The sequence below is a fragment of the Sardina pilchardus genome, chromosome 4 (assembly GCF_963854185.1).
Source record: "Sardina pilchardus chromosome 4, fSarPil1.1, whole genome shotgun sequence".
NCBI classification, from domain to species: domain Eukaryota; kingdom Metazoa; phylum Chordata; class Actinopteri; order Clupeiformes; family Clupeidae; genus Sardina; species Sardina pilchardus.
Window position 1 is genome coordinate 9,273,178 of NC_084997.1, and position 21,188 is coordinate 9,294,365.

The 21,188-nt window shown below is 45.7% G+C and overlaps 1 pseudogene; it reads right to left on the minus strand.

The window, feature by feature from the left end:
- Positions 1-447: 447 nt before the first annotated feature.
- LOC134077985 (zinc finger BED domain-containing protein 4-like) overlaps positions 448-21,188 on the minus strand; it is a 66,040-nt pseudogene continuing 45,299 nt past the window's right edge.

A 21,188-nucleotide genomic window follows, 5' to 3' on the forward strand; every position in this document is an offset into this window, starting at 1 on the left:
CTTCTGAGAGGAGAGAGGGATGGGGGGAAAGAGAGAGAGAGAGAGAGAGAGAGAGAGAGAGAGAGAGAAGGGAGGGTAAGGCGTCACGGAGGAAGGAGGGCAGGACAGCAGGGGTTAAATCTGCCTTTCCTCTCCTCTAAGCGGGCCGCTTAGCATTTAACAGGAGCAGGAAAAAGCGTGTTTGTTTGTTCTTTATCACCCCGTCGTTATTTATAGCACGCGATTGTCCTCAACAGAGCGTCAGCAGAAGGGAAAGATTGGGAGGTAAAGAGTGTATGGATGAGTGTGTGTGTGTGTGTGTGTGTGTGTGTGTGTGTGTGTGTGTGTGGGAGGGGGGTATGAAGATGGCCCTCACCTCCCCTTAATCACTGGGTTTAAATCACAGAGGAGCTGGGGAGGAGTTGGGTGGGCTGCTGCAATATGGAGTTCGGGCACTCGGCCTGTTTACTACGACTCCACATGCAGCTGGGCACTCCGGCAGCTCTCCAGCCGGCCCGCACTGCTAAACGAGTCTCGCGCGGGTGGCCGGCGCAGGTAGATGGTCGTTTGTTTTGGGCGCTTGACAAAGTAAGGGCTGTCTCGGAAACCTCCCACTCCACTCAGGAGACGGCAACACCTGCATTCAAAGCGCCCTGACGGGGAGGAGGAGAGACTCCCAGGCGTCGTGCAGCTGGCCCGCTGGGCCCGGCAGGAGAGCTCCCACTCGGGGAAGGAGGAGAGGGAGCGGGGAGGTGGGTGGAGGTGGAGGTCAACTGCTCCTGCTGCACACCTCCTCTCACACGTGCCCACCCAGCTCTCTGCTCCGCTGGCCTGGGAGCACTCCCCGCTCCCCTCACACCCTCCATCTGAGCCACCAGCATAGCCACAGGGAAACACATGGACTTACTCACACACAAACACACACAAGCAAACACACACACACACACACACACACACACAGATACACACAAACACACAGACACATCTCCGATCATAAAAAACACATGCACACATGCATAAGCATACACAAACACATGGGTATATATTGTGCATCCCAACACAAACACATACAACTCTCTCACAAACACACACACACAGAGAGCTCATATCCACTCAGTAGTCTGAGCCAGGCCGAGGGGTTACACTTATGAGGGAATAAACAGTGCGACATAAACATGCCCGAGCCTCAAGCGCTCCCCTGAGAAGCGTCATCCTCTTTTATTTATTCTCAAAGACAAATGATTGAGCTGCATGGGCAAATATTGTTTCTAGAGAGCATCCCATCCCAGTTTTCTTTCTCTCTCTCTCCACACACACACACACACACACACACACACACACACGCTCATACACACACACACACACACACACTCATACACAACATAAGCCTCTGAGTGCAGGTGCTTCTGGGACGGTTGCAGGTAACCACATACAGTACACGTGCGTGTGTGTGTGTGTGTGTGTGTGTCGGTGAGGGAAAGAGAGAAAGAGAGTGAGAGTGGGATTTACCCTAACGCTTTACCCTCTCCTTGCGCCCAGGTTCGAGTTGAGATGAGTCTCATTAACCACTGTGGCGTGCCTGATCCGGGCAAAGAGCGTGACATTTTAATCACAAGCTCCAATTAGAGAAATCATATAGTGAGTAAATGCAGTCTAATGCTAGCATCATCCCGATGCTGCTGCCCTCGGCACAGTAATTGGAAGAGAAACTGTTTCTCCCGAGGGGCCAAGGGATGTTTTCTGTCGCTTTTCTCCTACAGTAACTACCGAGACGCAGCCAGGCAAAAAAAAAAAAAAAAAAAAAAAAAAAGAGTCCTGTACCTGTGATCTACATTCATGAGACACCTTGGGGCGGCCGCGGATAGTTTGTTGTTCCGTGAGCGCTTCAAACTGTGCCGCTGTGTAGACAGGAGCTAACAATATAGGCTAGCAGATCCTTTGGGTGCAATTATACAGACTCTCACTTTGTCTCCCTCTCTCTCTCTCGGAGAAGGGGACACCCCCATGAGTGAAACAATTTAGTTGTCATGACTATGTGACAGGATTCGGTCCTCTCCGTAATTCAGCCAATCCCAAGAGTGTCCAGATAATAGTGTCCAGCCCGAGGAGCCAATAAATCAATCAGATTCAACACAGTCCACAGTTCGGGAGATCACTGATAGCCTTTCGATGAGACAAGAAAAGGGGGAAAACATGACACAGTGGTTTTCACACAGCCGGTGTCATTTGTCCTGGAATGACATCTGCCAAAAAACCATTGATATGATGCACCTGAAGCATGTAAATAGAAAGAAGTCGTCTATATTCTGTGTAGATAAGACCAACTTGCTTTGTATCTTCGACAAGGCAGTGCACTGTCAATAAACGTATTTTCTCTTACTTTCATACACATGCAAGTTTTCATGGTTGTAATCGTTTTATGAGTATGCTAGTTTCCTTGAAAAAGCACTGATAATAGTTATAAGGTAACAGATATTTATAGAAACCGCCCCAGTATTCATTGACTTTATTCTCCGACTGATAGAGACATGCTCAATCTAAAACTAAACTGTAATTAAGAAAAGGAACGCTTCCCCCACAGAAATAAGAGTAAAAAAAAAAAAAGCCACCTCTATATTACCAGATTTATTAGAAACTGATGAGCAGTGGCATGATTCAGACCAAAAAAAAAGGGTCCACATTAGAGCACTGAGAGTGGTTCCGACCTCGTTTGACATCTCATAACAAGGTGAGTGGCGACGAGAGGCGGAGCGCTGCTGTGTGTCTCAGTGTGAGAGAGCCGGGCGGGAGGGATTGAGCTAACAGGGACTGGCACTGCCCGCCCAGGCCCACGCTCAGACCCGTGGGCCCCCTCCCGGCGCCAGGGGGGGACAGGGGTGGGGGAGAGGGGTGGGGGCGGACGGTGGAGGTGGGGGAGTAAGAGGGGGCTGGTTGGTGCTGGTGTGGAACGCCCGCCCATGCTGGGGAAATGTCATGTGGGAGAGGGGGTGGTGGAGGAGTTGCACAACACACACACACACACACTCACACACACACACACACACACACACTCAGAGAAGTGCGCGTGGCCGTCGCCCAGCAGGATGTGGACGTGGATGGCATCACGGATGGCGGTTGTGACACGGGGTAGGCGAGGGGCGCCACACGGCTATCTGATCAGCATTACCTCACTGTCACAACGCGCACACCGTGGGGGCATGATGATGGCTCTGATAGGGCCCGCTCATGCCACACACACACACACACACACACACACACACACACACACACAAACACACACACACACACACACACACACATCTACATCCACACACACATATCATATACAAACACACAGACACACACACACACACACACACACAACAACAACAAATAACAGCAACACCCAAAGGGATAGTGGATTGTGGTTGCATATATTTATCAACTCATATACATGAAAAATCATAATTAAGTCCTGACCACAAACACAACAATTACTCTCTCTAAAAAAAAAAGTGTTACTGAATATATTCTGCATTGCCACAGTGTATTGTCTGCAGATTAACTAGTTATAGGGAGAGGGGGAGAGAGAGAGACGTGGCGATTATTCGCAGAAAAGCTACAAGGACATCAGCCATCAATCATGAGCATCAAATCACAGCCATAGTCTGCTGTCGCTGCCCATTACCACTGAATTCATTTCCCTCAATTAATTCAAACTCTCACCCCTTGGCAGCTATGGGGTATATGCTTTTTTTTTATGAATCCATTCGCCTACCTATTTGTCAAAAACGCAGCCGGTGACAGAGCTGTAATGCACATTCATTATGCCAGTGTGAAACAACAGGCCACATACATCATTAATTAACTCAATATTTGTAGTAGGGAGAGCGAGAGGAATACATTTTGGGAGAAAATATTTCTCCCACGCCGGTGAGTATAGAAAATTAAACTTGTGCAGAAAAAAGAAAATCAAGTAAGCTCACATAGCTGCGGGAACTGACTAATTTTCTTTTGAAACTAATCTGATTCTATGATGTCAGGATGTTTGCCACAAGAGAGAATAACACACACACACACACACACACACACCACATAACATAACGCTCCATCTCAGAATCTGCTCCTGTGACTGTATCAGAGTGACATAACTTATGACAGTGTGAATATTTAGCATCTACTAATAAAGAACAATCTAGCAAGTCGCTACAAGCTCACACAATTACTCTCCCTGAGGCGTGCCTTCTGACAAGAGCAGTGTGAGAAACATAAAGGCCAGAGAAGAAAGAAAAGGGAAAGCAAATGGTAATGTGTTATTAAGAGTTTTCATGGCCATTCGTTCAGTTTAATAATATTATCTTTATGTACATCGGCGCAATCAAGGACACTCAGATCTCAGTTCATCAAAGAGGATGTATCACACATCCTTTTCCCTTGTCACCAAATACCCACTCTCTTTTTATCTTTTGTTCAAAGATGAAAAACGAAAACAAAATGAGAAACATCTTCCTTATCATGGGTGATATTACGGAATCAAGGCGTCTAAATGGATAAAGAATTGCTTCTCTAAATCTGGTGTTTAAATTAATTAACTGTAAACAAAATCTAATTCAAGGGTATTATTTGAAAGCGTAATTGCCCACTGGGATTAAAATGGGCTCTGTCGGATCTGCCGTCTCCCTACTGGGCAGACACCTTGCTGCAAACCGCTCCCCTCCAGAGCCCCGAGATTAATATGCATCTTTGAGGAGCAGAGTCTTAATCTTGATTCTTAAAGGACACTTCCATGAAAGCACACTCGGAGAGAGAGAGAGAGAGGAGAGAGAGGGAGGTCCCCACACCACCAGCCTGCAATTGGACTGCTGTGTCCACCGTGCAGAATCCTTGATTGTAAATGTGTTTTTTTTCCCCATCCCCCCCCCCCCCCTCCTTTCTTTCTTTTTTTTCACACGCATGATTCCAATCGCTTTCAGAGTCCGGCGTGGGGGAGCGCTTCAGTGTGCATATTAATTACACTTTGGCGATTTGTCGCGCGCGAGCCTCGGCGGTGGTCATGCTGGCTAAGCTGCCTCATTTGAACCGGGAGCCCGGCTTCTCTAGCCTGCTGTGCCCATCAGGGCTCTCCGTCGGGAGGCTCGGGGAGCCTCCGAGATAGGCAGCTCGGTCGCGATTACGGCTTGCGCCACCACGAGAAATAAATACCAATTTTCTCACCCCCGCGCACCGGCCGACTCCTGCGCCTTAAGTGTCGGGGCGATGCGATTAAAAGGCAGGCTAATTAGACTGATGTGTTAGCGCATTAGCGGAACAATGTGGAACGGATCTGAAAGTTAGAGAGCCGCTTCTCCCTGGCACTGGCGTCACTGCCAAATGATTCTGAGTCAAACTGTTGTTGTCCTCCCTGCCCTCCGCCTCCATCACAGACTCTCACACAAACACAGCTCTCACTTGCCTCTCTGTCTCTCTCTGTAGACTGGACATATTGAGGTCACCCTTTTTATGGAGTGGATTAAGTCCCTTCTAGAATTTGTACATATCGCAGCTACAACATCCATCTCGACACTGAGAGGCTGCTCCTAAGGCTTTGAGTGTGATGCTTGCATTGACCATGCTCTCCATACAGTGATGGCCAGTGGCCTCCCTGAAGGTCCTCAGACCAGGAGGACTCTCTGCACCATGCATCTCAGAGAGGGCCAGAAAGAGAGGCCTCTAGTATCTGTCTTTTGCTACATTCAGAAGGTAGAGGGCTGGGAGGGTGATGGCATGAGGAGGGACTGCAGAGTGTCACGGGTGAAAGGGTGCAGCACACTCTGGACTCTGTGTGTTTGGAGGGGAGTTGTCATCATCACAAGCCTCATACCATCAGTAGTGACCGTTATCAAAAACAACAAATTATCAACAAACAAGCACAACATATGTACAAAATACATACAACCATACATGGGCAACCATTCAACAAGCCTTTCCAGACACCACAGGCCAACAAAACAAGATTCTCGTGTGTATTCAACATAATGGCATGCTCTAACATGGAGATGTCTGTGGGATGATGTCTGCCCAAAAGAGATGAGGCGGTTCTAAGCTGAGATGGGCTAATGCAGCTGAAAGCCAGGGTCTCCCCATTGCTTTGAGATTTATCATTTCCCCAATTGATCTATACACTAGAACATCCTTTACATTACTTCACATTTCTTTCCTAGGAGTGGATAGTGGACTCCAGCTATATAACTCGGTAGCTTTATAATGCCACAAAATAAATATTATACAGTCTGTTGAATTCTTCAAGATTAATGGCACAAGAAAAGGTAGAGGGCATGGCCTCCTAGGTAAACAGAGAACACAGCTCTGTTCTTGTGATAATTACAACCTCACTGGTATCTGAGCACATCTGTTATCATTACTGTCATCAACTTTTTTGTTTACAAAAAAATGCACACACATACACACTCACACTGGAAGTCACTGTTTACAGTATATGGTGCAAAAAACATGTATGTATGTAGCAGCATGTAGTGCACAAAAAAACCCCATTAGTTTAGGAAGCAGAGTTCACTCAATTTGTAAGAATCGATTCCAATTCACACCATATTGTAAATGGTATGGAGGCACTTGAACAACTTTGTCTGTATTTTTTTTTTTTTTTTTTTTTGATAGCTCAGCAGAAAGTGGGTGATAGTTTACTTTGATGAATTAGAGCAGGCACAATTTAATGAACAAGGGGGTCACCTCTGTTTCTTCAGGTGACAGACCATATGAGGGGAAAAACACACACATACCCACACACACACAAACACATATTTTTCTTACTGCCACATGCCTCCTCCTAATAATCAGATTTCTCATCCCTCGCCATAATAGTGGCTGGGGCGCCACCTCATTACCATATCTGGCTAAGGGGAGGAGAGCAGCACTTCTTCTTTGGCTGAGGACGGAGGGCCTGCTTGTCTGCGCCGGGGCTGTTTTGCGCATACGTCGGAAAATTGTCTTACAGATATGTAAATGATTCAGGCGAAAATGAAATGCTAAAGTCTACACCATTAGTTTTCCACTTCATAGTCTCCACATGGGGCTGTTAGCGGGATAATGTACCATACAATACATGCTTTACTTTTAATTAATAGGAAAACGTATTTTGAAATGAATATTAAATGTAGATTAATGTGAAAAATCTCTAAGCTCTGTAGTCTTTTTTCTAATTTAAGGCTCTATTACATTGCAAGAAAGGGTGTCTTTCAGCAGCAAAGGCTTTATAAATATTTATAATCAAAAAGCATGAAATCGTTTCAGGGAAGAAGACAAATTAAAACTTGACAGTCTCAGAAACAAAAGAGCTTTGTGAAAAGGATATAAGCTGTCAAGAGAACAAAGCAAAGAAGGTACAAGGAGATGCTGGATAAGAACAAGAGTTTAGAGTTAAGGACAATAGCAGCTGGTGGGGGTCAATCACAACAGACCACAAACATCTACATTCTGGAATCTTCTTCATAGAGATTCATAGTGATAATTGATATCACGGTATAGTGTGGTTTTATAAACAGTGGCAGATTGAAAGGTCTATATTCACACACAGCCATTGTGGGTGCTATGGGAGGTGAATATGAGGTCCAGCTGCTGGTATGTTTTGGTATGCCACAAGACATCTCCTCACGTGTACTCAGTCCCCTGAGCACCTTGTTTTCTGCCATAAAAACCAAACCCAACAGACAGGTACCCAGCGGTGCACTGGCTTTGATGCACATGTCACAATGGCTGTGAAGTCCTAAACAATTCCCTTTTGATCTCGTCCAACTCGCAGCACAAAGCGAAAGCAAAAAGAACAGCTCCACCACGGCCCGCCCCACCCCCAAAAAGGGTTCACCCCTGCTCCTAGTGCGCTCCCCACAAATGCCAGCCTTTATTGTATGGGAGTATCCGGGTTAAGGCAATCTGCACTCCTCACATTTTATTCCTCTCCTCTTCCGCCCCTCTTCTTTTCCATCCTGTTCTTTCCCTTGATGCTTCCTTTCACCCCTTCACGGCACTCATTGCCACAGACCGCGGTGTGTCCTCGTCTTGCTTGTGAGGGATCTCGGTCATGGGGTTTGCCACGAAGTTCACTCACTTCCTTGTTGGCCTACTGTTATGGCGATGGCGCGTCGCTGTTGCGCTTGTCTCGCTGTCAACATAAGGTGACGAAGCGTCTGGCAGAAGTGTTAAGTGACACATTAGCTGTTTACATCAGCTCCAACAATTAATGCATGTTAATTCTTAATTATGCTAATTTCATCTGAAACGAGCTGTGAGGTTAGCGCAGGACGGCTGTCTCCGGCTGGAACCGACTGACGTGATGCAGTCTACACTCTTCCAGCTTCCACTCCAATGTCAGCTTTATGCTTTGGATGGGAAAGGCCTAAGAATGATCTCCACTTCACAGTAGCCTGCTGCAAGTCACCACAGCTGTGGCCCACTTCTGGCCCACATTCTGTTGAGCTGGGTCAGGCGGCTCCATCACTGGAGCTAGTTAAGGAGACTCCTTTCACATTAAATGCAGGTGACAACGCTCGCTTTTTGAGATGATGCACCTCATAGGCTCTTCTCATTATGTCACAATATTCAAATTAAATGGAGCCCCGGCGCTGTTTGTTTGCCAGCGGCGCCGTTTGCCCAACGAGCTCTGCTCTGGACCACTTCATTATGTTTCCAGGCATCTTAACCACAGTAGCTGCACTGGGAGGGCTGGGGAGGAGAGAGGGAGAGAGAGAGACAACAGTGCTCTCTGCCAGGGAAGGTGGCAGAGGGAATATTTCACCTGACACGAGACGATCGTCGTGCGTGGCACAACCAACCACGACTGGGCCATTAAATATATGTAAATGAAGGGAAACACAAGAGAGCCAGGGCATGATTGCACACACAAGGGAGAAATGGATCCTGGGTAGTGATTAATTTATTTGATGATGCCTCTAGTGAGGAATTTTAGGTCACAAATGTAGTGACAGGATGACAAATCACCATTTTAAGGAATTTACTGGGAATCATTAACGAACAATTGTCAGGTAGTTTATGGCAGGCCTGAGAAGACGGAATAAATGTAGATCTTCTTCCTTATCCGAGATGAATTATTAATTGTCTTTTTTTGTTAATGCTTCCGTGGTGCTTGTCTGATTGGGTGTAATGCATGGCGTAGTTCTACCCAAATTGTAAATTCATTTAGGAGAGGATTCTGCACAATTAAATTGGCAGTCGGCGGGAGGTGGCGGAATCAACTAGGAGGCTGATAGGGAGAGAGGCAGGCGAGGAGTTCAGCCTGCACATCAGGGCACCTATCCGTATCATCCCTGCTGTGATTCCATTCAAAAGTTTGGGGTTTGTTTCCCATTTAAAGGAAGAGAGAGCAAGTGGAGGAAAAGCCTATTTGAATACATACACAGACAAACAGAGCTATTAAAGCTGAGAGTTCTTATTTAACTCACATTATATCAGATCACTGTGTGCACATACAGATTGCTCATACTTCACATACATGTTTGTGCTTTATTATATTTAGAATATCTTTAATATATTTTTAATACTGTGCACAGGTGAGACATGACAAGATCATGTTCACATACTGCAACATATATGAAATATATGTGTGCGTAGGAGCTACTCAAAAGCACCGCACCAAGTGATGGTGACATCACATGCTCCATTCACAGTGTTGACATGTTCACACACATCTACACATATATCACAGTTTTGGTGTGTTACCTCACAGAAACACGCCGCCTCTAAGTGCAATGTGACTTGCTGCCCTATCTCTCTGACACTATTAATTAATTCTTTAATTATGGCCGTGATCACACATGAAGGTACAGAAGTAATCAGACTTTGTTTGGCGGTTAAGTGAGACAGATGTTCCAACAAGAGTTTCTGTCAGGCCTGTCGTGCCAGTCTGGGCCGCTGTCTTTGAGCTGGGCTTAAAGCACTGATAAGGCTGAGCACAGCTGACAGGACGCGCGGTGGCTGTGTACATTAATCAGACAGAACCCCCCCCCCCACACACACACACACACACATACACCCATTCCCCCCCTGGGCCTGTAAGAGCAACTCTATGCCATAGCGGTGGTAGGGTGACAAATGTCCCTGGTTGAGCAAGGCAGCTTTAATGCACTCGGATATGAGACTTCAGCCACTAACCCTTGTCATGACAATTGTCCCACGGCCAGGCTTCTCTTGACCACAGTCGGGGGGATTCAGGTTCATGCAGGCCTGAAGAAAGGTTCATTCGAAAATGGAGAACAGCTTCATCGGCAAAGCAGTGTCCAGCTCCCCAAATAAATGTGTTTTACTGAGGCCTTAAGCCTAAAATAGCCTATTTACAACCCCAAATCAGAAAAAGTTAAGACGTTGTGTAAATTGTAAATAAAAACAGAATGTGATCATCTCCAAATCACATGAACTCATATTCAGCTGCAATAAGGACGCAGACAACATATTAATGTTGAAAATTACATAAATGACTATTTCATGGAAAATATACAGTATATTCATTTTGAATTTGATTATAATGCTTCTAAACATGAAATAGCAAAGTATTTGAGGAGTTCATCATCTACAGTACATTATCATTCAAATATTCAGGGAATCCAGAGCAATCTTTGCAAACAAGTGACAGAGCTGAAAAACAATATTGGAAGGCCGTGGTCCTTTGGACCTCAGATGGCACTGCAATAAAACCAGACCTGTTTAAGTAATGACAGACAATGTGGCTCAGGGACACCTCTGGTAACCATTGTTTATCAGCAGTTTGATATTCAATTCACAAATGCTAGTGTAAACTGTACGGTACCATCCAAAGAAGAAATTGGATTTAGAGGTAATATAGAGATACCACCGTCTTATCTGGGCCTGAGTTAGTTTTAAATGTAGCCTACTGAGGTAAAGTGGGAAAAGGTAGCCTGGCGATGTCATACTCACTCATTGGGCTGTGATTATGGGGTGTGTTTCAACTGATACAGGGCGGGGGGAAAGCTCTGCACTCATTGGATAGACCTAACCAAAGCCATCGATATCTCAAAGTTGCGACAGCCGTTGACTTCCATGTTAAAGCCAGATTAGAGCGGTCACGTGGTTAGTGGGTAGCCTCAGTAGTTCCCTTGGTCCCTGGTTTACTACGGGATTGACAGCAGCGATCGCATTAATATTTACGGTAAATACTCAATGAAAATTACTATAAACTGCATTTCCACATACATATAATACTCAATGAAAATGCATTATTATGCACACGACCATAAATCATGTAGACAAGTCTTATTATAACACCTGAGATATTCATTCATTCTCAATGAGAATAGTTCCTTTCAACGACCATGACATACCGGATGTGCCGCCATTGTTTGTACACGGGAGTCAACTTTGAGATATCGATGGCTTTGGGCCTAACCAAACAGAGCAACGAAATAGCCTATAATAGCTTATATCTTCTGTTTTTTAATTATTATTATTATTAAAGTTATTGCGCTGTCAGTATCTTGTACAGCACCCGATAGCGAAATATAAGATAACATTTCCCTTCCTTCGTTTTTAAAAATAATTCCTTCAACCATACTACAAACATGCAATGAACAGCTGGGGAAGGGTGTCACAAAGCCAACGAGCAAACAGACATTTCAAACAAACGAGAACAACATGCAACATGCAAACATGCTGTTTTACCTTGATGAAAGTGAAATCGGAGTTCTCCCACATATCAACGTTGGCCTAAGTTTTCAGAAACAATCGTGTGATAACAAGTGATAAAAATCTCCGTTTTCACGTAAATGAAAGGCCAAACTGCATGGAAATAACATGCATTTGTATAGCCACAGCCTTTCTGTTGCAAACAAAATAGCATGCTCTCAGATTACGTGATAGACGAGGCAACTGTTGCTCATCTGTCCATCATCGTAGAAAGCCCACCATGACGATTTGATTGGTCCGGACAGATCTGTATCTAGCATAGCAGCGCCACAATGGAGAAATGGCAGACCGAACTTCCTGACTTCAAATGTTGTGGGCGGGGCTAAAGTTCGGATGGCACCCAGGCTAGGAAAAAGACCCTGTGGTGAGACCAATCATTATTTGCCATTCTTTTTGGAAATCATGGACTTGGAGAGGGCCTATCCAACTACCCAACTTGTTCTAGTGCTCAGCTCAAAACGCTGCATCTATGATGGTGTGGAGGTGCATCAGTGCACTAGCATGAGCATATTTCACATCTGGCCTGGCACAATCCATTCTGAATGATGTACAGTATGCAGGTTTTGAGCAACACATGCTGCCGTCCAGGCAATGTCTTTTCAGGGAGGATCTGGAATGTTTCAGGAAAACGATGGCAAAATGAACTCTGTCCTGTCAAATTAGGTGCATCATACCCCATACTGTTTAGCAACTGAAATCCTATATTGGCAGGCCTGTTTGATGCTCATTGAGCTCAATGCAAATCAAACAGGCTAATAGGCCTACTGGAAAAAGCACCATGCCAATCTCTAGCTATGGTGAAGGGTGTGTGATGATGTGGGGCTATTTTAATTCCAAAGGCCAAGGGAACTTTATCAGGATGCATAATATCCTGGATCCATGAAATAGCTGGCCTTTAAAAATAAAAATCTGCCTGCCCCTATGTTAACCATATGTGTTAAATTCCCATAGGGTTACATAGGGGGTCAAATACTTCCTTCCCTTAGCATTTAAGGAAAACATTTATTTGTTTACGATACTGTACATTCTTCAATCACAAAGAAAATTGGTGTCCTTGGCGGTTTGATTTTACTAATTTTTTGAATTAAGGCATTAAGATCAATTGTCAAATTATGATTTTATATTCCTGTTTTAGCATGGTATCAAATAAATGTGCTCCCCACTGTATCTTGGTGAGATCTACTCTGCACCAACCTGACCAAGTTGTAGGCTTTGTACAGTATGAATGTGCAATGTCTGTTAGTCTGAAAAAGAGGAACGGAAGAGGACTTTGATAGGTGTGTATAGGAGAGTGTGTATGGTGGTGTCCCTATTTGGATGAAGTCCAGGGCCTTTTTTAGTCCCAGTCTGTCCCTGAAGGTTATGGCGTTTTATTCTGCCATCAAATAACAGGAAACCAGCTAACAAGCCCAGGCAAGCAGATATAGCAAATGGTGACAAAAGACGAGATGGAGGCCTCTAAAGCTGGGACTGTGGCATTAACTCACACTGTGAGAGCTTGGACCTGGTTAGCTACTAATGAAAACAAACTACAGTATTTGATGCGGATCTTAAAAAAAAATCTGATTTCAATGACCAGTTTGCACAGGCTGATGACTAAGGGCCACATTATTCATAAGGCACGAGGAGCCATTTAATGATGGATCTGAGAGTGCTCGGCTGGGCTGGGGGAGAGAGAACGAGAGGAGAAGCCGTCCGCCGTCCCTACCCCTTGAGCAGCCCTCGTGAAACGCCATGATTTATGCTGTGCAGGGGCAGCGCACCCACATCAGTCTCCCCTGGCCCGGGAATAAATTAAATCAAATATCACAGTGGGGCAACTTGGAGCTCGTCGGATAGATCTGGGTTATTTTGCTCACAAGTTTCAGCCCCCCTAAATTAATTACATGAGTGATTACTTTGCTCAGAGAAGAAACAATTGCCGCGCCGAGGTCTGGCTTGTAACACAACAGCCCTATCGCAGCTCAGTGGCGCACACGCGAGGCCTATTTTTACTTGGTGGCGGCTTGCTGAGTTTCAGTATTGCAGCAAAGAAAGCGAGAGAGAGAGAGAGAGAGAGAGAGAGAGAGAGAAAGAGAGAGAGAGAACACATCTAAATTGGATGCTAAAATTGGTATCTTCTCTTTGGAGAAAGGAGTGGGGGGAGAAAAAAAGAGTTAGCGTAGGTGAGGAATCATCAATTTCTCTGTCTTCCACCCTGCCCTCTTCCTCCAGTTGTGGCCCAAACTGATTTATTGATTATTTAATGGGGTGGTTAATCACTTGTCAAGAAGTCCAAGTTGGCACAAGGCTGAAATACATCATATGCTTCTCTTAAGGAATGATTTAAATAATTACATTCTCAAGTCTTACATGGCTGCATGACCACCCCGACTAATTTTCCATTTGTTCTTTTTTGCCCCTTTTCTTGGTGGTGGTGGTGGTGGTGGTGGGGGGGGGGGGGGGGGGGGGGTAGTGAAAAAAGACTGTAATGATCTACTGATAAATTGTACAGTCCATGCATTGCTTGTGCAACGGCTTCGGAGAATACACAAAGTATCTGAGCTCTGTGGACAAAAAAGGCTCTATAAAAGCAAACAGCACAGTCATTGTGAAAAGCCGCTATATAAAAGCAAACAACACAGTCATTGTGAAAAGCAGCTATATAAAAGCAAACAGCACCATCGTTGTGAAAAGCAGCTATATAAAAGCAAACAGAGCACCATCATCGTGAAAAACAGCTCTAAAAGCTAACAGAGCACCATTGTCGTGAAAAACAGCTATATAAAAGCAAACAGCACCGTCGTCGCCCTCTCAGTAACCTCTGACCTGTTTGTCTTTCCTCTTTAGTCGAAGTCACAAATGAATGCATGAGCAACCCTGGTAATGTTCACACCATGCATCAGATGCAGGCGGCATGTACCATGAAAGTGACTGTGAGCATCTTTCCAGATAGTGGCCAATTTCATGCTCCTCTGGACACTGGCCCTCCGTACAACCTAACTCTCGTCGTGCTGCACTAGGTGAGCTCTCCACACACGTACACGACACGGGCGAAAAATGATTTCTTAATGACTTTTTAAAATTATAATCAAATTTAGTCTCTGATAAATAATTATTGCCTATTGAAAAAACCTGATCGAGTCTCGTTATTTTTTGGTTCGGGGGGAAAGCCGATAAATCAATTTGAAAATCAACCAGGCAACCTGCTAAAGCTCAGAACAATCAATGACACAAGCGAGGCATGTTTACACTTCACACACTCATCAAAGACTACATGTGGTGCACTTACTTATGTCACTAAAGCTCTTTAAATTTCACGTAATTACATCAAATTCTCGTAGTATTTCCACAGTAAACCTCAAATCGTCTAACACACACTAGACTGGATATCCAGCGATTGACCAGCTTTTTTTCAAAAATCAATCAACAATCAAACGCTCTGCATGAAAAACCCCTCACTGACAGCAACTGGACCATCTCACCACCTCCACTCCTTGGCTTTTAGCCCTCCATGTTCAGCACTGCGCGGCGGAGAGCTAGCACAAACAAAGCGGGCTGTGCAGCACACTGTGAGTGCCTCGCGGCTTGCTTAACCTCTGCTCTGGATAGCTGCAGTGGCAAGCATCCTCGACCCGGCAGCACTTTTTCCTGCGCGGCGGTGCAAAGGTCTGGAGATCAGGGACCAGGCGTAGTAGTGGGCCGGCCGGCGGCCCTAATTGTGTGTTCTTTGTGGGGCTGAAGTTATTGGCAGCTGCCACTGTACGAGGCGCTCCGGCGTCACCCGGCAAAGCTAACCAGAGCACACTAATTGCAATGGCCTTTTCATCATCCAGAATCAACCACTTTCCTACAAGCCCAGGGAAACGGCATCCCCTCAGACCATTAGTGGAGAAGTGAAGGTAACCGCCGGTGGAAATGAGCCCCCCCCCCAACCCCACCCCTCTCTGTTTTCTCGTATTCCTTTTCTTCCCCCTCTTCCCTTCTTCTCTCAGACAGCCACGGCAGACTATTCATCTCTCTCTTACACACACACACACACACACAAGCACCCCACCCCCAACACACACACACACACACACACACACAAGCATAAAGACACACACACACACATCCGTCTCACAAGCTATGGGAGCATTTAGCGAAAATGCCCATTGACCTCTCCTCCCTCTCTCTGTACCTGAAAGGCATAACCCGATTTTACCAGTCATTTAAGAGGGTACTTGGCGGAGAGCAGAGGGCACGCTGTGGGCTGCGGGTCGGGCAGTGGGGGTTGTTGGAGGGGTGCGCTGGGTTGGAAGGGGGTGCAGAGTGGAGCCGGAGGAGGTTGGAAAGTTCAGTGGTACTGCATGGCAGAGGCAAGGCAGGCAACTGGTCCTCCTGACAAGAGATCAATACTGTCCTCCGAGTGGACTGGAGTCAAGCTGCTGGGTCTGACAGGGGGCCGCGTGGCGTAATTGGATCAGGGGGTGCGGAGCGTCACCCCACCCCCGGCCTCCGCCTTGCTCCCCTACCCCACCCCCCCACCCTCCTCGTCCTCCTCCCGGCACTGTCACAGCTGTCAGATGTCATCCCTGAGCACCGGTGTCACCGCGGGAGGGTGGTGGCCCTCTGCCTGCCTGTCCCTCGCCCCCATGCAAATGTCCACTTAGCAGATGAATGCGGCCGATATTAGGCCCATTCTTCATGCTTTTATGCAAAAGGAGAAGATCTGTGTCATTTGAGAATTTCATGGAAATAAACTCGCCATTTATCGACTGCAGAAAGAATGAAACAGCCTGTAAAAAGTGGAGATGATTCGGTTCAGCTTATTAAAATGGGGTGGGTGGGTTGGTGGTGGCATAGTGGTGGTGGTGGAGGGGAGAGGCCCTTGAAGAACAAACAATGAGGGAAGATGAGGATCAGAAGAAATCAGAAAGGAGCAGGTTATGAGCTGAACGAAAAGAAAAAGAGAAACATGCAGATTTAAAAATGTATATCAGTATCTTATTGGGGTCTTCTGTCCAGAGGAAATCACCAATAACTGCAATGATACTACACTGGAACTTTGAGATTTTGAGTATTTTCTATTGTGAATCATGAGGCCAAATATATCAGTTTAAACATATGTTTTAAGAATACCGTAGGCTACAGGCTTTCATGATTCAATAACACAAACAAAGCAAGTGCACAGAGAATAGAGATACTGTATGTAAGACATGGCATAATACGGCTAAGTACATAAGGGGAGAATTTCACAAGTCGATGTACAGAAAATTGCTGACCATGACTAAAAAGCTTTTCTCATTCTAACACTTGGTGGTAAAATGGACTCCTTTTTTCATCAAAGAAACTAAATACTTGTGGAATTACTACACATCACGCGACTGATGGAGAAAAGAGAGAGAGGGAGAGAGAGAGGGAGAGAGGGGAATGTTCTATCTAGCAGACATCAGAGCTGCCTGGATTAGAGTGTGGTTGAACATTAAAAGGGAATCCATATGCAAATTTACAACACCAATTAGAAGACACTGTTTGTGATGTAATCCTCCAAGAGATTCTCTGCCCTCCATTTCCTCATGCTTAATCAAATTAAAAGCTTAAGCTGCTGCCATTGTGAATGATACACATTCAATTTACTTCAGCTTGGATGAATCACAAGGCTTTTTTTTTTTTTTTGCCATTTTATTTTAAGCCACATGACAGTGGAGACCACTACTCAAATTAGCTGTATTCATGGAACAAAGGAACACAAAGAATGAATACATCTTTGATTTCATTCTAGTGGCCTCAGTCCTACTGGAGTGTCTAATACGCAGAAGCTGGGGAGGGTGTCGAAGGCTAAGAGGCAGGAACTGAGAGGGACAAGGAGAAGCACATCTGTCGTGTGCCGCACAGTGGGCAGACACGGGTCCGTGGTTGAGAGACTAAAAGACGGCTTTAAAGCGCCGTGGTGGTGGTGAAGTCGGCTCTGGCGGTGCAGAGCCCTGGACGCGCGGTGCACACTGCGGCACCCGAACCGCTGCGGCTCTCCGCTCTGTGTCAGCAGACCTCCTCTAGCAGAGACCGCGTGTTCACCTCTGCCTTCTCTCCGCTCCACTGGCCCAGAGGATGTGCTTAACAAATGGGGGGAGGAACAGAGAGAGAGAGTGAGAGAGAGGGGGAGAGAGAGAGAGAGAGAGAGAAAGAGAGAGAGAGAGAGAGCGGAGAGAGAAATCCATGAAAACTTCAGGGTCTGTGGCTGGCCTGTGCTAAGTGATCTGTATTCCCCGTGAATCTGCCTGTTCCCTAACCCTGTGAAATTAACAGCACCTCCTGACTCGCCGGCCCCTGACCTCACACATAATGCCAAATCCAGAGCGCACCATGCATGAGTGTGCCTGTGTAATGCACAGAGCCCCCAAAACGTCCACGTCAATGTTTTCATTAAACAGGCCCTGTAGACGCAACACTGGCTTCTCAAGCCAGAGGCCACAATATGAACACAAAATAACAGTTTCACAGACACGGGCAGCGGCAACATTTTTTTTCTCTCTCCAGTTTCCTTCATTTCCATAGACTATGGCCAGGTTTATTTCCTTTGTTGCCACGGTTGCATATAATGCTGTACTGACTTTAAATGCCTTTTCTGAAACTCCCTATAATGGACTACTGGAACAACACAAATCTAACAGGATGTGAAAGTTTTTTCCCCCCTTTTCTTTTTTTCTCTCAACACAGATATTGAGGAGCATTAAAACTGGGGAGACGTATGTGTGTGTGTGTGTGTGTGCGCGCACACACACACGCTCATGGGGAGGGGCTGGCCAAGGGACGGTGTTTAGTGAAACATAATTTCCCAGATACCACCTGGAGTATGACAGCAGACAAGATAAGGGGACACAGCCTCCCGGAGTCGGGCGCAAAGTAAAGATTGGCAGCTGGAAGTGGGGCTTACGGACTGACCTACAGCGGAGCCCTCTCCTCACCTGCGACTCATAATCACCACTCAGGGGGAGCCACGTGCCTCAGTAAAAGGCAGCAGCAACCATTAGGGAGGTGCTTAAAACTCCACTTAAATATCACTTTATAGGCTATTATTTAAACTATGGTTTGGTATTTAAATGACACTTTCAGGGGGCCTCTTTCTCCTCGTTTGGTAATTCCTCTGCTTACTGGCAGAGGAGAGGACTGTGGCACCAATGTGACAAGGAGGACCAAAACAGGAAGAGCTAACCCGCCATAACTTGTAATATAAGTGCAGCTATATCCTGATGCCATTATATGAAAACAGGGAAATGGCCTTTCTGTTTAGGATGGAAAAGACGCAAATATTTTATTTTTTAGGTTACAGCATCCAGATGCTTTGCAATGCATTACAACAGACTGTGATTCATTCACGTCTATTTTTGATCTGCTTTTCCTCATATAAACATACGTCATATGATGGGCAAGGGCAGAACTTTAACTTTAGCATTGTTTTTTTCCCCCCTTTCACTTGCTTGTTTGTGTGACGCCCACCACTGCTGATGCTGCCACCGCTGATGGCATGAAATGGCGAGTCCGGCTTGTGTGTGTGTGTGTGTGTGTCTGTGTGTGTTGTGTTTACGAGCACGGACTGGTCCCCCAGCAGGATGAGCGTGGATCAGTGGAGACAGAGGCTTCCCCGAGGTCAGCCGCCACCACGCCGGCGCTGATGTGATGTGCAGCTGGGGTGATGGTGTGTGAATAAGGGGAGCGGATGGAGCGGCCCCTCATCATGGCCGCGCGCGGAGGCAGCGGCGGCGGCGACGGAGCAGCTCAACCATTCACAGATGGCTGCCCACGGACCTGACTCGGAGCAGGAGTGCCTGTGTGGTGACTGGCTGGGCTCCTGTCCCTCCGACGGCCTGGACGGTCTTCAGCCTGTCTGCTCTGAGGTGACACATGGCTAAATCACTGGCAGCAGCACTGCTGAGCATGATCTCTTTTTAGTCACAGAATAAGCCACGTTTATTACCGACGGTTTAAAACATCCAAACAGAACATTGGTGTGCATTTGTATCATTAAGTTTTCTTATCACTTTGTCTGACTTAGTGTTATATCATAATTTTAGGATACGCTTGTGTATAAATAACTGCAAATGAATGGAGCTGGCCTTCATCCTCATGGCAAAGGCATCACTGGCTGACATTTTGCACCTGTTATATTGTAAGATGTTTGATGTGTTGCAGACATCCACCGAGCCATTTGAGGAACAATGAAACTCGTGGCGAGCGAGACGAGGTGAGCCAACGTATCTCACCGCTCGGCAGTTCAGCGGAAATACCAAGGGCAGGTTGGGAAAACTGTGAATCGAGGTTAGAAGCCAATCCACATATTTGTCAGACCTGTCACACAGTCCATGAACCAGCCAATCACAAGCTGCCTAATTAGACAGTTACACCTCTGCCTTTAAAGAACGAGGATGTAAAAAAAAAAAAAAAAAAAAAGAGGGAGAGAGAGAGAAAAAAGGCATCAGAAAGGAAATGATTCCAAGCGACTTGAGCAAAATGTGTAGAGTTAATGGGGTGAGGGAGTGTATCCTTAAACCCTCCCCCAGTCTGAGAACACATTCGCTGGGATCTTACTTTAATGTTGCCATGAGTGAGCAAAGATATGAGGCTCTTAATCGAAGTCATTAATTTCAGTAGAACTGTTTCAACCAGACGGAGCTGACAGTCCTCTCTGTGTATCTCTCGCACCCTTAAGCATGACAGTCTCCTCATACCAAATAATTGTTTCAAGTGGTCTAACTGAAAAGAGAGAGAGGAAAAAAGGGAATTAACATTTCTGTCATGCGTACAGCTGAATATTGTTGCTGGCCATGAACAAGCAAGTGTCCACCCCCAGAATGCAATATGACAACTCAGAGAAATCTCTTTGACTGGAGAGATGGTGAGATGGTGAGGGAAATTTTCTATAAGTTGGATGACGCCCTCTCTCTCTCTCTCTCTTTCCACTGCCGAATGAATTCATATCCTCTGTTTATCATTCATATCGGTGTTTATGCATAATCACATCGCACAATATATATAATTCAGTTTAATCAACAGGCTTTATCTCAGGCAAACGCAGTTTCTGTCAGAGTTTGTCTAATATGAGGCAGGCCATGGGGGAAGGCTTGTCAATGTTTGCCAGTGAGTTTGCTCAAGGATGAGAGTCTGATGAATCTCCCACCTCTATATATATGCAGGGGACTTGATTTTAATTCACTGTTAAAAAAAAAAAGATATGCGGCATACAAAAGCCTTGTGCGGCTTTGAAACTCTTAAACATTTTTTTCTGCCTCAGAAAGGTTGAATTAAAGATGTAACTATCTCACTATATGCAAAAAAAGAGAAAGTCTCCTGGAGTAATTCTTTCTTTATTAACCTCTATTGTCTCCTGACCGAACCTCAATCCTTTCTTAACAGTGAAAGCAAACATCAATCCGATGTATTCTCTGCACATATTCTCCCCTTCACCAATGCATTATTTCCAGAATAAACCCTAAAATCCTTATTTGCTTTTTGTTTATGGAGATTTTGCATGCCAACAAAGGGGCCTTGCGACTCATGGTGGAATT